At 44.5% G+C, this 10,475-nt stretch overlaps 1 non-coding gene across 1 annotated transcript; it reads left to right on the forward strand.

Annotated features, from left to right (window-relative positions):
* The first annotated feature begins 9,429 nt into the window (after positions 1-9,429).
* Positions 9,430-9,536, forward strand: LOC127487788 (U6 spliceosomal RNA). Its single transcript, XR_007914969.1, has one exon. It is a non-coding gene; the product is annotated as a U6 spliceosomal RNA (small nuclear RNA).
* The last annotated feature ends 939 nt before the right edge of the window (positions 9,537-10,475 follow it).

Here is a 10,475-nt window from a genome sequence, read left to right on the forward strand (position 1 = left end):
ACACTTTTAGTAAAATTACATACACTTTTAGTAAAATTACATACACAATGAATATTGTGTCTTTTTCTGACTTATTTGTCTTCCTGGCCAGCAAACCCAGACACAAATGTATGTTTAGAATTCTGAAAATATCTTTATTCCACCCCCCCCTTCTTTCCTTCTCTCTCTCTTTTTTAAGATTTATTTATCTATTTGAAAGTCAAAGTTACACACAGAGAGAAGGAGAGGCAGAGAGAAAGAGAGAGAGGTCTTCCATCTGCTGGTTCACTCCCTAATTGGTGGCATTGGCTGGAGCTGCACCGAACCAAAGGCAGCAGCCAGGAGCTTCCTCCGGGTCTCCCACATGGATGCAGGAGCCCAAGGACTTGGACCATCTTCCACTGCTTTCCCAGGCCATAGCAGAGAGCTGAATCAGAGTGGAGCAGCAGAGACTCAAACCAGCACCCATATGGGATGCCGGCACTGCAGGCAGTGGCTTTACCCACTACACCACAAAACTGTGCCCCCCTCGGCCCTTTTTAAAACAAATATAACTGTGTGATAATTACAGAATTACAGAATTAAACCAGTCATATTAAGTAGAACAGACCAAAAAAAAAAATACTATGAGGGATTCTTAAGTGTTGAAAATTAACTGAAATGTGATCCCTGTTAAACATAAGAGTGGGAATAAGAGAGGGAAGAGATGTATAATTTGGGACATGCTCGGGCTGACTTGCCCCAATTGGTAGAGTTGGAAACATACCAGGGGATTCCAATTCAATCCCATCAAGGTGGCATGTGCCAATGCCATCTCACTACTCCAAGTGATCAATTTCAGTTCACAATTGATCATAATGAAAGGACTAAGAGTCAAAGGGAGCACATAAACAAGTCTAGTATCTGCTAACACCAACCGATAGAATAAATAAAGGGGAGAGTGATCCAACATGGGAAGTGAGATACTCAGCAGACTCATAGAATGGCGGATGTCCTAAATAGCACTCTGGCCTCAGAATCAGCCCTAAAGGCACTCGGATCTGGCTGAAAAGCCCATGAGAGTATTTCAGGCATGGAAAGCCAAGACACTCTGGCAAAAAGATCTCTGTGAGTGAGATCCCAGTGGAAAGAACAGGTCTTCAAAGAGGGAGGTGCCTTTCTCTGAAGGGAGGAGAGAACCTCCACTTTGACTATGACTGTGTCTAAACAAGATAAGAGTCGGAGAACTCAAGGGGCTTCCATAGCCTTGGAAACTCATAACTGGTGCATAGGGAGATTACTGATGCCATAAACAGGAGTGTCAATTGGTAAAGTCAACAACAGGAGTCACTGTGCACTTACTCCTCATGTAGGATCTCTGTCCTTAACGTGCTGTACACTGAGGCTTAATGCTATAACGAGTACTCAAACAGTATATTTCACTTTGTGTTTCTATGGGGGTGCAAACGACTGAAATCTTTACTTAATGTATACTAAACTGATCTTCTGTAAAAAAAAAAAAAAAAAGAAAGAAATTATCAATTCCCAACTTGACTCTCACTGGGATTAAACATGACAATAGGTCTGATCTGATTTCATCATCATTTAAAAAAAAATCATCTATTATTTTTCACTTTATGTTGCTGTGTGGGAGCAAACTGTTGAAATACTTAAGGTATACTAAGCTGATCTTCTGTATATTAAGATAATCGAAAATGAATCTTGATGTGAATGGAAGGGGAGAGGGAGTGGGAAAGGGGAGGGTTGTGGGTGGGAGGGACGGTATGGGGGGGGAAGCCATTGTAACCCATAAATTGTACTTTGGAAATTTATATTCATTAAATAAAAGATAAAAAAAAAATAAAACAAATATAAAGCAGATTATCCACCAAAGACTTAGTGAAGTTATGTGGCCCAACAGACATTTGGCTTAATATAATTTCCATAGGTCGTTATTTTAGGTATATCCCATTTACTCTGTGTTGCTCGCTTTGATATAACAGCATAAAGCTCACACATATGCAGCTGAAGGCAACTCCAGATGGAAAACAGTGACATAGCCCAGAGATCCATCAGGTGGCTGTTGTCCCTTGAGTCTCAGGGAGTTCTGAGGCCACTGATGCTCAGTGATGTCATGCTCTTCAGGGAATTTCTTAATGGCCAGGTGAGCTTTGGTTTAGATTTATTTATATATTTGAAAGGCAGAGTTACAGAGAGGCAGAGGCAGAGAGAGATCTTCTATCCACTGTTTCACTCCCCAGATGGTTACAACAGCTGGAGCTGGGCCAATCCAAAGCCAGGAGCTTCTTCAGGTCTCACTCATGGGTGCAGGAGCCCAAGCACTTGGGCCATCTTCTGTTGCTTTCCCATGTTATAGCAGGGAGCTGGATCAGAAGTGTACCTGCTGGGTCTCAAATTGGAACCCATATGGGATGTTGGCATTGCAGGTGGCTGCTGAACCCGCTAAGCCACAGCACTGCCCCACCCCCCATTCTCTTTAATTCAACTGAAGGTTTTGTTAATTATCTGTAATAATAATAGCAGTAGCAGAAAACACTATGTCATGCCTGCTCTGTATCTGGACTGTCCTAAGCTCCTTACGCTTAATTTAAGATTCCTCGTTGTAATTTGAGATAGGTACTGTTGTGATTCCTTTGACTGAGGACTCTGAAGTGCAGGCTAAGTAACTTGTCCAAGGCCGTTGCAGCTAGTTAGAGGTGGAGCCGTGATCTTAGAGTATATTGCCTTAGATTATGTGCTCATAGATGCTATTGCCTCTCTGCTATGCTAAATCTCACGGTCAGTTCTCTGTACTTCTCCCAAGGCTTTTGCTTTACATTGTTTTTCTCATGTGCTGTTCTTTCTCAACTCCTTTACTGGTCCTTATTATCAGACTGAATTTCGGGGTTTTCCAGGATTTACACCTTAGTCTCTGATCTCTCCTCCAGTTACAGTATCCCTAAATGGTTATTTGAAATACTGTCTTTAGCCATTTCCAACCCTGCACCCTTGAACTGCAGACTTATGTCCTCCTGTTTACTGAAATCTCCACTAAATGTCTGACAAGTAGCTCTAGTCCAACAGAAACCATGCTATCCTCTGATGTTGGTTAATATCATCATCATTCTTCAAGACCAAAAATTTGACTGTTCCTCCACAGTCAGGACAAGGGCTGTTCAAAGACATTGCTTCTCACAGTGTCGATTTCAGTTCTATAGATTAACGTTTTGGGGCTCTAATAGTTATCACAGATCAGGGGGAACATAGGGTATATCCTCTTCCCCTATCCCAACAAACAACCCAACCAAAACAAAAGCTATAAAATTACTGCCCAACCAAGAGGCTCATGACCCTAAGCTATTTAAAGACAGACTCTATTCAGAACAGTAGTTTATTGATTAAGTTGATTCAATACAATCAATGTACACATGTAGGCTTTCCAAGCATGTGTATGTTGTGGTATGTGTGTGTGTGCATGTGTATGTGAATCTGTGTGTGCATGTGGGTACATGTGCTGTCTGTAAGTCTGTGTGGGTTGTGTGCATATGTGACTGTGTGTGCGGGAGGGTGTGTGTGTGTGCATGTGTTCATGTTTGTGTGCCTGTGTATCAATGCATGAGTGAGTGTGTGTGTGTGCATGTGTGTATGTGTGGTGTCTCTGAGTCTGTGGGGGGGTGTATATGTGGTGTCTGAGTCTGTGCATGTGTTGTGTCTGTGCGTGTGTGTGTGTGTGTGATGTGTGTGAGGTGGCAGTGTTGTGTGTGCATGCGTAGGTGTATTCCTGTGTGTGCATGTGTGTTTAGTCTAGAGAGTGATGCTGCACTTGGCAGTTTGGCACCATTTTCAAATGGCTGCTCCAGTCCTCCTGGGTGCTGTGCAGGGAGCATGGGCCTTGGTGTGCATATGCGGTCAGGTGAGCAGCCTGGCAGGCGCTGGCAGGCCACGGAGGCCATTGACAGCTCCAGGGCTGAGCAGGCAAGGTGGACTCTGCTGTGAAAGCACGGCCTGGTCCTCCGGCCTTGGGGCCTCGCAGATGCAGGGCCTAGGCTGAGTGCAGTGTCCCAGCTGGCCGACTGTCGCTCCCCCTCTTCATGGAGAATGACACAGGACCCTGCGCTGTTCTTTTGTCTGCTCGGCCCTCCCCGGGTTTGCTGCTGGTTCTTCCCGGGTTGGCTGCTGTCCTTCCACCTCCGTGGAAGGGCAGTTCCCCCTGCCACTTTCCCCACTTCCGCAGGGGAGTGGCACACTGCTGGCCAGCTCTCTCAGGGGCTGCTCAGATGTTATCCAGATGTTCCCCTTAGATGTTCCTGGTGCATGTTGTCTCTCTCCTCCTTTATAGTCCTCTTCCACCAGTCCCAACTCTGCTACCCACACGCCGAGTACGCTGCTCTCCTCCAATCAGGAGCAGGATCAGCTCCTGCAGGTCATCACTCAAGTTGGCGAGAGGCAGCTGCGTAGAAGTTGTTACTCCCTTCTCAGCGCCATATTGTGAATAAGTCTTAATTCCAGTAACTTAGTCTAGTCCGAGTTGCTCCCCACAGCCGACACCTCACTGGGCCTGGGAAGATGGACCAGACTGAAGCCTCGGCAAAGGGAAGTGAGCAGACCGGCCAGGAAGTAAGCAGAGACCCATGGGACAACGGCGGCGGAGCGGTGAGTGGCCTTGGGCCGAGGTGGGCAGGCTTGGCGCCGCACCTCACTGGGCCTGGGAAGATGGACCAGACTGAAGCCTCGGCAAAGGGAAGTGAGCAGACCGGCCAGGAAGTAAGCAGAGACCCACGGGACAATGGTGGCGGAGTGGTGAGTGGCCATGGGCCGGGGTGGGCAGGCTTGGCACCGCTGGACGCTGGTGTGTGCAGGGAGAAGGCTGTCCAAGAAGCCGCGGCCCTCGGGAGGATGGGCTGGCTGTTGTCTGGAGGTCTGCGTGTGTCAATGCAGAAGCCGCTCTCTTCTTTCCTCCTCGGCCTTTCCAAACCAACCGCTGTGGTTGCATCCAGGGGTCCTGGATGGACACAGGCCGCTGAGGTACCATAGGGGAGAGTGAGAAACATCACAGGTCTGTGTGTACCCCTTGGTTCTTGAACAATCCTAGGTGAAATGTAGAAGTAGTGAAATCGGTCCCTTAATCTTTTTGCTTGTTTCTAGATGTTCAAGAGGTTGTCAGTGTATGACAAGGTCATAAAATTCTCGTATTTTATATAATTTGTGTTGAAATTCATAGGAAATGACTGTAAATGACTTTTAGATGAATGTTTGTTATACCATCTGTAAAGACTACACATGTGGGCTTTCCAAGTGTGTGTATGTTGTGGGATGTATATGTGCATCTGTGTGTGCATGTGGATAAATATGATGTCTGTGAGTCTGTGTGGGTTGTGTACATGTGTGACTGTGGCAGCATGTGTGTCTGTGTGGTGTCTGTGTGTGGGAGGGTGTGCGTATGTGCATGTGTTCATGTTTGTGTGTCTGTGTGTCAGTACATGAGTGAGTGTGTGTGTTTAAGTGTTTATGTGTGGTGTCTCAGTCTGTGTGGGGTGTAAGTGTGGTGTCTCTGTCCGTGTGTTCTCTCTCTGCATGTGTGTATGTGTGTGTGTGTGATGTGTGTGGGGTGCATGTGTTGTGTGTGCACGTGTCCGTGTATTCCTGTGTGTGCATAGGTGGTTAGTCTTGGAAAGTGATAGCCCTTGGTGTGCACGTGCGGTCAGGCCGCTTAGGCCATTGGCAGCTCCAGGGCCAGACAAGCTGGTGAGGCAGGCTCTACTGCGCAAGTGGGGCCTGGTCTCCCGGCCTTGGGGCCTCGCAGATGAGGGGCCCAGGGTGAGCACGGTGTCCCAGCTGGCCTACACCTCACCGGGCCCGGGAAGATGGACCAGACCAAGGCCTTGGCAAAAGGAAGCGAGAAGAGCGGCCAGGAAGTGAGCAAAGCCCCGCGGGATGAAGGCAGCAGAGCGGTGAGTGGCCATGGCCCAGGGCAGGCGGGCTGGGCGTCGCTGGACGCTGGTGTGTGCAGGGAGAAGGCCTTCGGAGGGGTTGCTGACCAAAATGAACACATTTAGATGATACCTGAGATCATAGCCCTTAACATTTGTGCAATTTTGTGTAAAGTTGTTGTCTTCTTAGTGGGCATGTCCTTATCCATTAGTAGTTCAGAAAGTTTATGGAAAATGATGTCAAAAGATGTTTGTTTTGGTGCAAAATATAAAACCCCATATAGCCTTTTCTTGGCAAGTATTTTTCAGGAACTTTTTGAAGATCTCCATATGAACTATCTAATGATTGAGATGTTTAGAAGTGCTTGGTGTTTTTAAAAGTAGCATCAGTGAATTAGTACTTTCTTAAATAGGTTTTAAAAAGTGGTAAGGAACCTTGGAAGTGGAATTGGTGAGCCAGTTTTATGAATACTATACCCTGTTGTACTTTGTTGGTTGGGTTTAGGGAGCTGTGTGGGAAGAGATTACAGATCGTGTGTGCTAGAAAATTAGAGCTTGCCTACTGCCCTATATGTTACATGCATTTGATTAAGCTGGCTGTTTTTATATTTTGTGTATGCATGGGACAAAGAGTCCTAATTTTACAATATTTAGTCTGTAGATATTAAAGAATATCCAGAATGTCTTTGTTGAGAAGACGCTCCCATTAGAGCCTTTGTGACGTGTGTGGGATTTTAGGGGCTCTTGTGTGTTTAGTGGGAAACTGAAGTCCTTTCTGGAAGCATCTGGTCTGTAGGTGTTTAAAAGTAACACCTGTTTAAGTAGTTTGTTATTTCATAGGAGTGGTTGCATTTTGGGAATGGCATTGAACTTGATGCCTTGGAGAGAATGCGGAAGTCATTGGGTGGTAGTGGTGGGGGTGGTAGTGAGGGAGTATGCATAGAAGGGGTACCTTCCTGTGAGATTGTTCCAATTGTCTATCCATTGTTATAAACATGCATTTTAGTTAATATGGCTGTGTATTAAAGATACTTATGTTCTAATGCCCAATGTATATTCAAAGTAGAGGTAATAAGATAATGCCTGTGTAAACACTGCTCTTGGTAGTTTTTAGGAGGGATGTCTTATGGGAGTGACCTTGCTAGCCCTCCTCTGGGAGGGAGAGGTCACAGTCCTGGGCATAGTCACTGCAATGGTGTATGGGGACGGTGAAGGGAAGGGATCATTACCAGTACCTCCATATGTAGAAGATATTTTTAGATTAGACCAGTAGGTGTCTATGTGCATTTTTTGGTAAACACCCATGGTTATTGTGGGCATGGTTCATTCTTTACAACAGCTACACCTTATAGATGTGTTGAGGTGGCAATGTATACTAAAAAGTAGAGCTGGTGAATTAGGCAGTTTGTATCTTTTTGTTATAAGTGTTAGCATAGATGCATCCTGGATGTGGAATCATTAAACCACCTCTGAGGAGTCAGTGTGTATCAGAACTTCCTCACTGGGCTGGCACCAGAGAGGCAGAAAGAAGTTCAAAGTGAGAGATGTCCTATTTGCATTTTGATGATAGGCATTGGTGAATGTGCATTTAATTTTTTTCTTCTGTAGGCATACATTAAGTAAGTGAATAGAACATGCCTTCTTTTTTATATATTTTTTTTTGACAGGCCGAGTGGACAGTGAGAGAGAGAGACAGAGAGAAAGGTCTTCCTTGTTCTGTTGGTTCACCCCACAATGGCCGCTGCGGCCGGCGCACTGCACTGATTCGAAGCCAGGAGCCAGGTGCTTCTCCTGGTCTCCCATGTGGGTACAGGGCCCAAGGACCTGGGCCATCCTCCACTGCCTTCCCAGGCCACATCAGAGAGCTGTACTGGAAGAGGAGCAACCGGGACAGAATCCGGTGCCCCGACCGGGACTAGAACCTGGTGTGCCGGCACCACAGGCGGAGGATTAGCCTATTGAGCCATGGTGCCGGCCAACTTCCTTCTTGATAATATTTTTATAATACCAATGTGGTCATGAATTCCCTTAGAAAAAGAACAATTATCTTAGAAACAGAACACACAGAACACGTTGCTATGTGCATCAGTGTAGGGCAGTAAGGGAATGCAATGTCTTAACTGTAACTTGGCCAAAACTTGTATTTAGAGGCCTGTTACTGTTTTTGTCTTTTACAAAATTTTTGTTTCCAAGGAAATCAATTATAGTTTTTCCTAAAAGACTGAGTTTATGTAGTGTATTTTTGGTTATCAAAATACTCTTTCCAGCTTTGTGATTTGGAATTGGTAAATATTCTTGAAGTGTGAAAAATCATGATGCATACATACTATATCTCAGTCACATAAATGTGGATTTTTTGTGTGTGCATGCACAGGACCCAAAAGGACATGTTAAACTCAACTGCTTGTGATTGCAGATAACTTTGTTCTTTGCTTCTTGTGTTTGTAAGTTTCCTGTAATGCACTTATTAGCTTTGAGAAAATAAAGGATATTTTAAACAAGCAAACAAACAAGAGCTTGTTGCAAGAAGGCCCTTTCATGGTTAAGAGCATGCCCAGAACCACATATGGAAAACTGCTGATGGGGAGGGGCTCCAGGGAAGCCTCTGGAGAATGCATAAAGTATAGACAAATAGGGTGAACTTCAGAAAGGAAGGGTGAGGAAGAGCAGTGCAAGCCAAGGAAGCAGGAGCCCCTGCACTTTGAAACAACACATCTGTGTGTACACAGGGATACCCAGGAGTAAACTTTGGAGGTCTGGAGAAGTTCCATTAGAGGAAGGGCAATGCCCAGCCTCATCTCCAAAAGGAAAAGAAGTCAGCAACACAGGACTCAAAGCCAGACTTTTGCATGTGGCTGAAATTGTGTTAACAGGCTTTGCTTCTTGTGTGGGAGAGATGATCACACAGGATTTCTATCCCCATAGTAAGATGACCAGGTCAGTATATATAAATATATATATTTATAAATATATGTATATATATATTTATATGTATTTTGGGAAACTTGAGAATGTTATGGAAAGCAGCATTAAAAGACAAGTTTATGGGACCAGTGCTGTGATATAGCAGGTACAGCTGCAGCTTGTGATGCTGGCTTGCCATATTGTTGTTGGTTCAAGACATGGCTGCTCCACTTCCCATTCAGTTCCCTGCTAATGCCCATGTGGGAGACCCAGAAGAAGCTCCTGGTTTCAGATTGGCCCAGGTCCAGCCATTGTGGCCATCTGGGGAGTGAATCAACAGATGAAAGATCTCTCTCCCTCTCTTTCTCTCTTTCAGTCACTCACTCTGCCTTTCAATAGATAAATGAATCTTTTAAAAAAAAAGGGTAAAAGGGTAAAAGTTCATTTTGGTGCCAAGAACTATCCATGCATACACATGTGGTCTTCAAAATGCTCTTGAACGTGAATATTATGACAAAAAACTCTGCATACATTTCATATTTTTCTTCCAAAATAAGCTTATATTTTACTTCTATTACTTTCTGCAAACTTCTTGAAGTACCCTGGTATGTAAAGTGCATTTAAAAAGTTAGAGAGAGTGCTCGCTTCAGCAGCTCATCTACTAAAACTGGAACAATACAGAGAAGATTAGCATGGCCCGTGCCCAAGGATGACATGCAAATTTGTGAAGCGTTCCATAGTTTTGAAACTGACATTATGAGAGGCAATTATTTGAACAGCCCTTATCTTGACTGTTGTGGAACAGTTTATTACTTCATTTTATTTACTTTATTTTTTTGTTCTTTTGTTTCTCTACTTAATACCATTGGTTGAAGTCCTTACTTAACATAGAATTAATCATAGATATATTAAGTCAATGGAAAATAGATCCCAGTTAAAAACAAGAGTGGGAAGGGGGGGGAGCTGTATAGATCCTCACACATTCCCACAGATTTACACCTAAGGGTGAAGCTAAAAGCTTGCCAAGGGGCTGGTCCAAATCCCTTTTAGCTGCGTGGCACTAATCCCATCTTATGTGATAAAGTGATCATATTAAGTATGGAATTGATCATATAAATACACCATAAGTCAAAGGGATCACATAAATAAGACCAAATGCCTGGTAATAAATATAGAATTATAAAGGAGAGAATGTTCCAACATGGGAAGCAGTCCACACTGCAGACTCATAGAATGACAAATGCCCTAAATAGCACTCTGACCTCAGAATCAGCCCCTAAGGCATTCAGGTCTGACTGAAAATACCATGAGAGCATTTCAGGCATGGAAAGCCAAGACATGGTGGCAAAAATGGTTCTCCTTGAAAGATCTCTGTGAGTGAGACCCCAGTGGAAAGAAAGGGCCATCAAAGAAGGATGTACTTTCCTCTGAAGGGAGGAGAGAACTTCCACTCTGCACAGGACCCTGTTTAAAAACAGATGGAGTTTGTGGACTCAGAAGACTTCCATAGCCTTGGCAGCTCATGTCACGAGCCTTGGGTGATCACTGACGTCATAAATAAGAGTGTCATTTGTTAAATCAACAACACTTGCTCCCCGTGTTGGACTTCTGTTCTTAATGAGGTGTACTATGAGAATCAATGGTAAAACTTGTCTTCAAACTGTACTTGATACTTTGTGTGTC

The sequence above is a fragment of the Oryctolagus cuniculus genome, chromosome 11 (assembly GCF_051225735.1).
Source record: "Oryctolagus cuniculus isolate XC-2025 breed Fujian yellow rabbit chromosome 11, ASM5122573v1, whole genome shotgun sequence".
Classification (NCBI taxonomy): Eukaryota; Metazoa; Chordata; class Mammalia; order Lagomorpha; family Leporidae; genus Oryctolagus; species Oryctolagus cuniculus.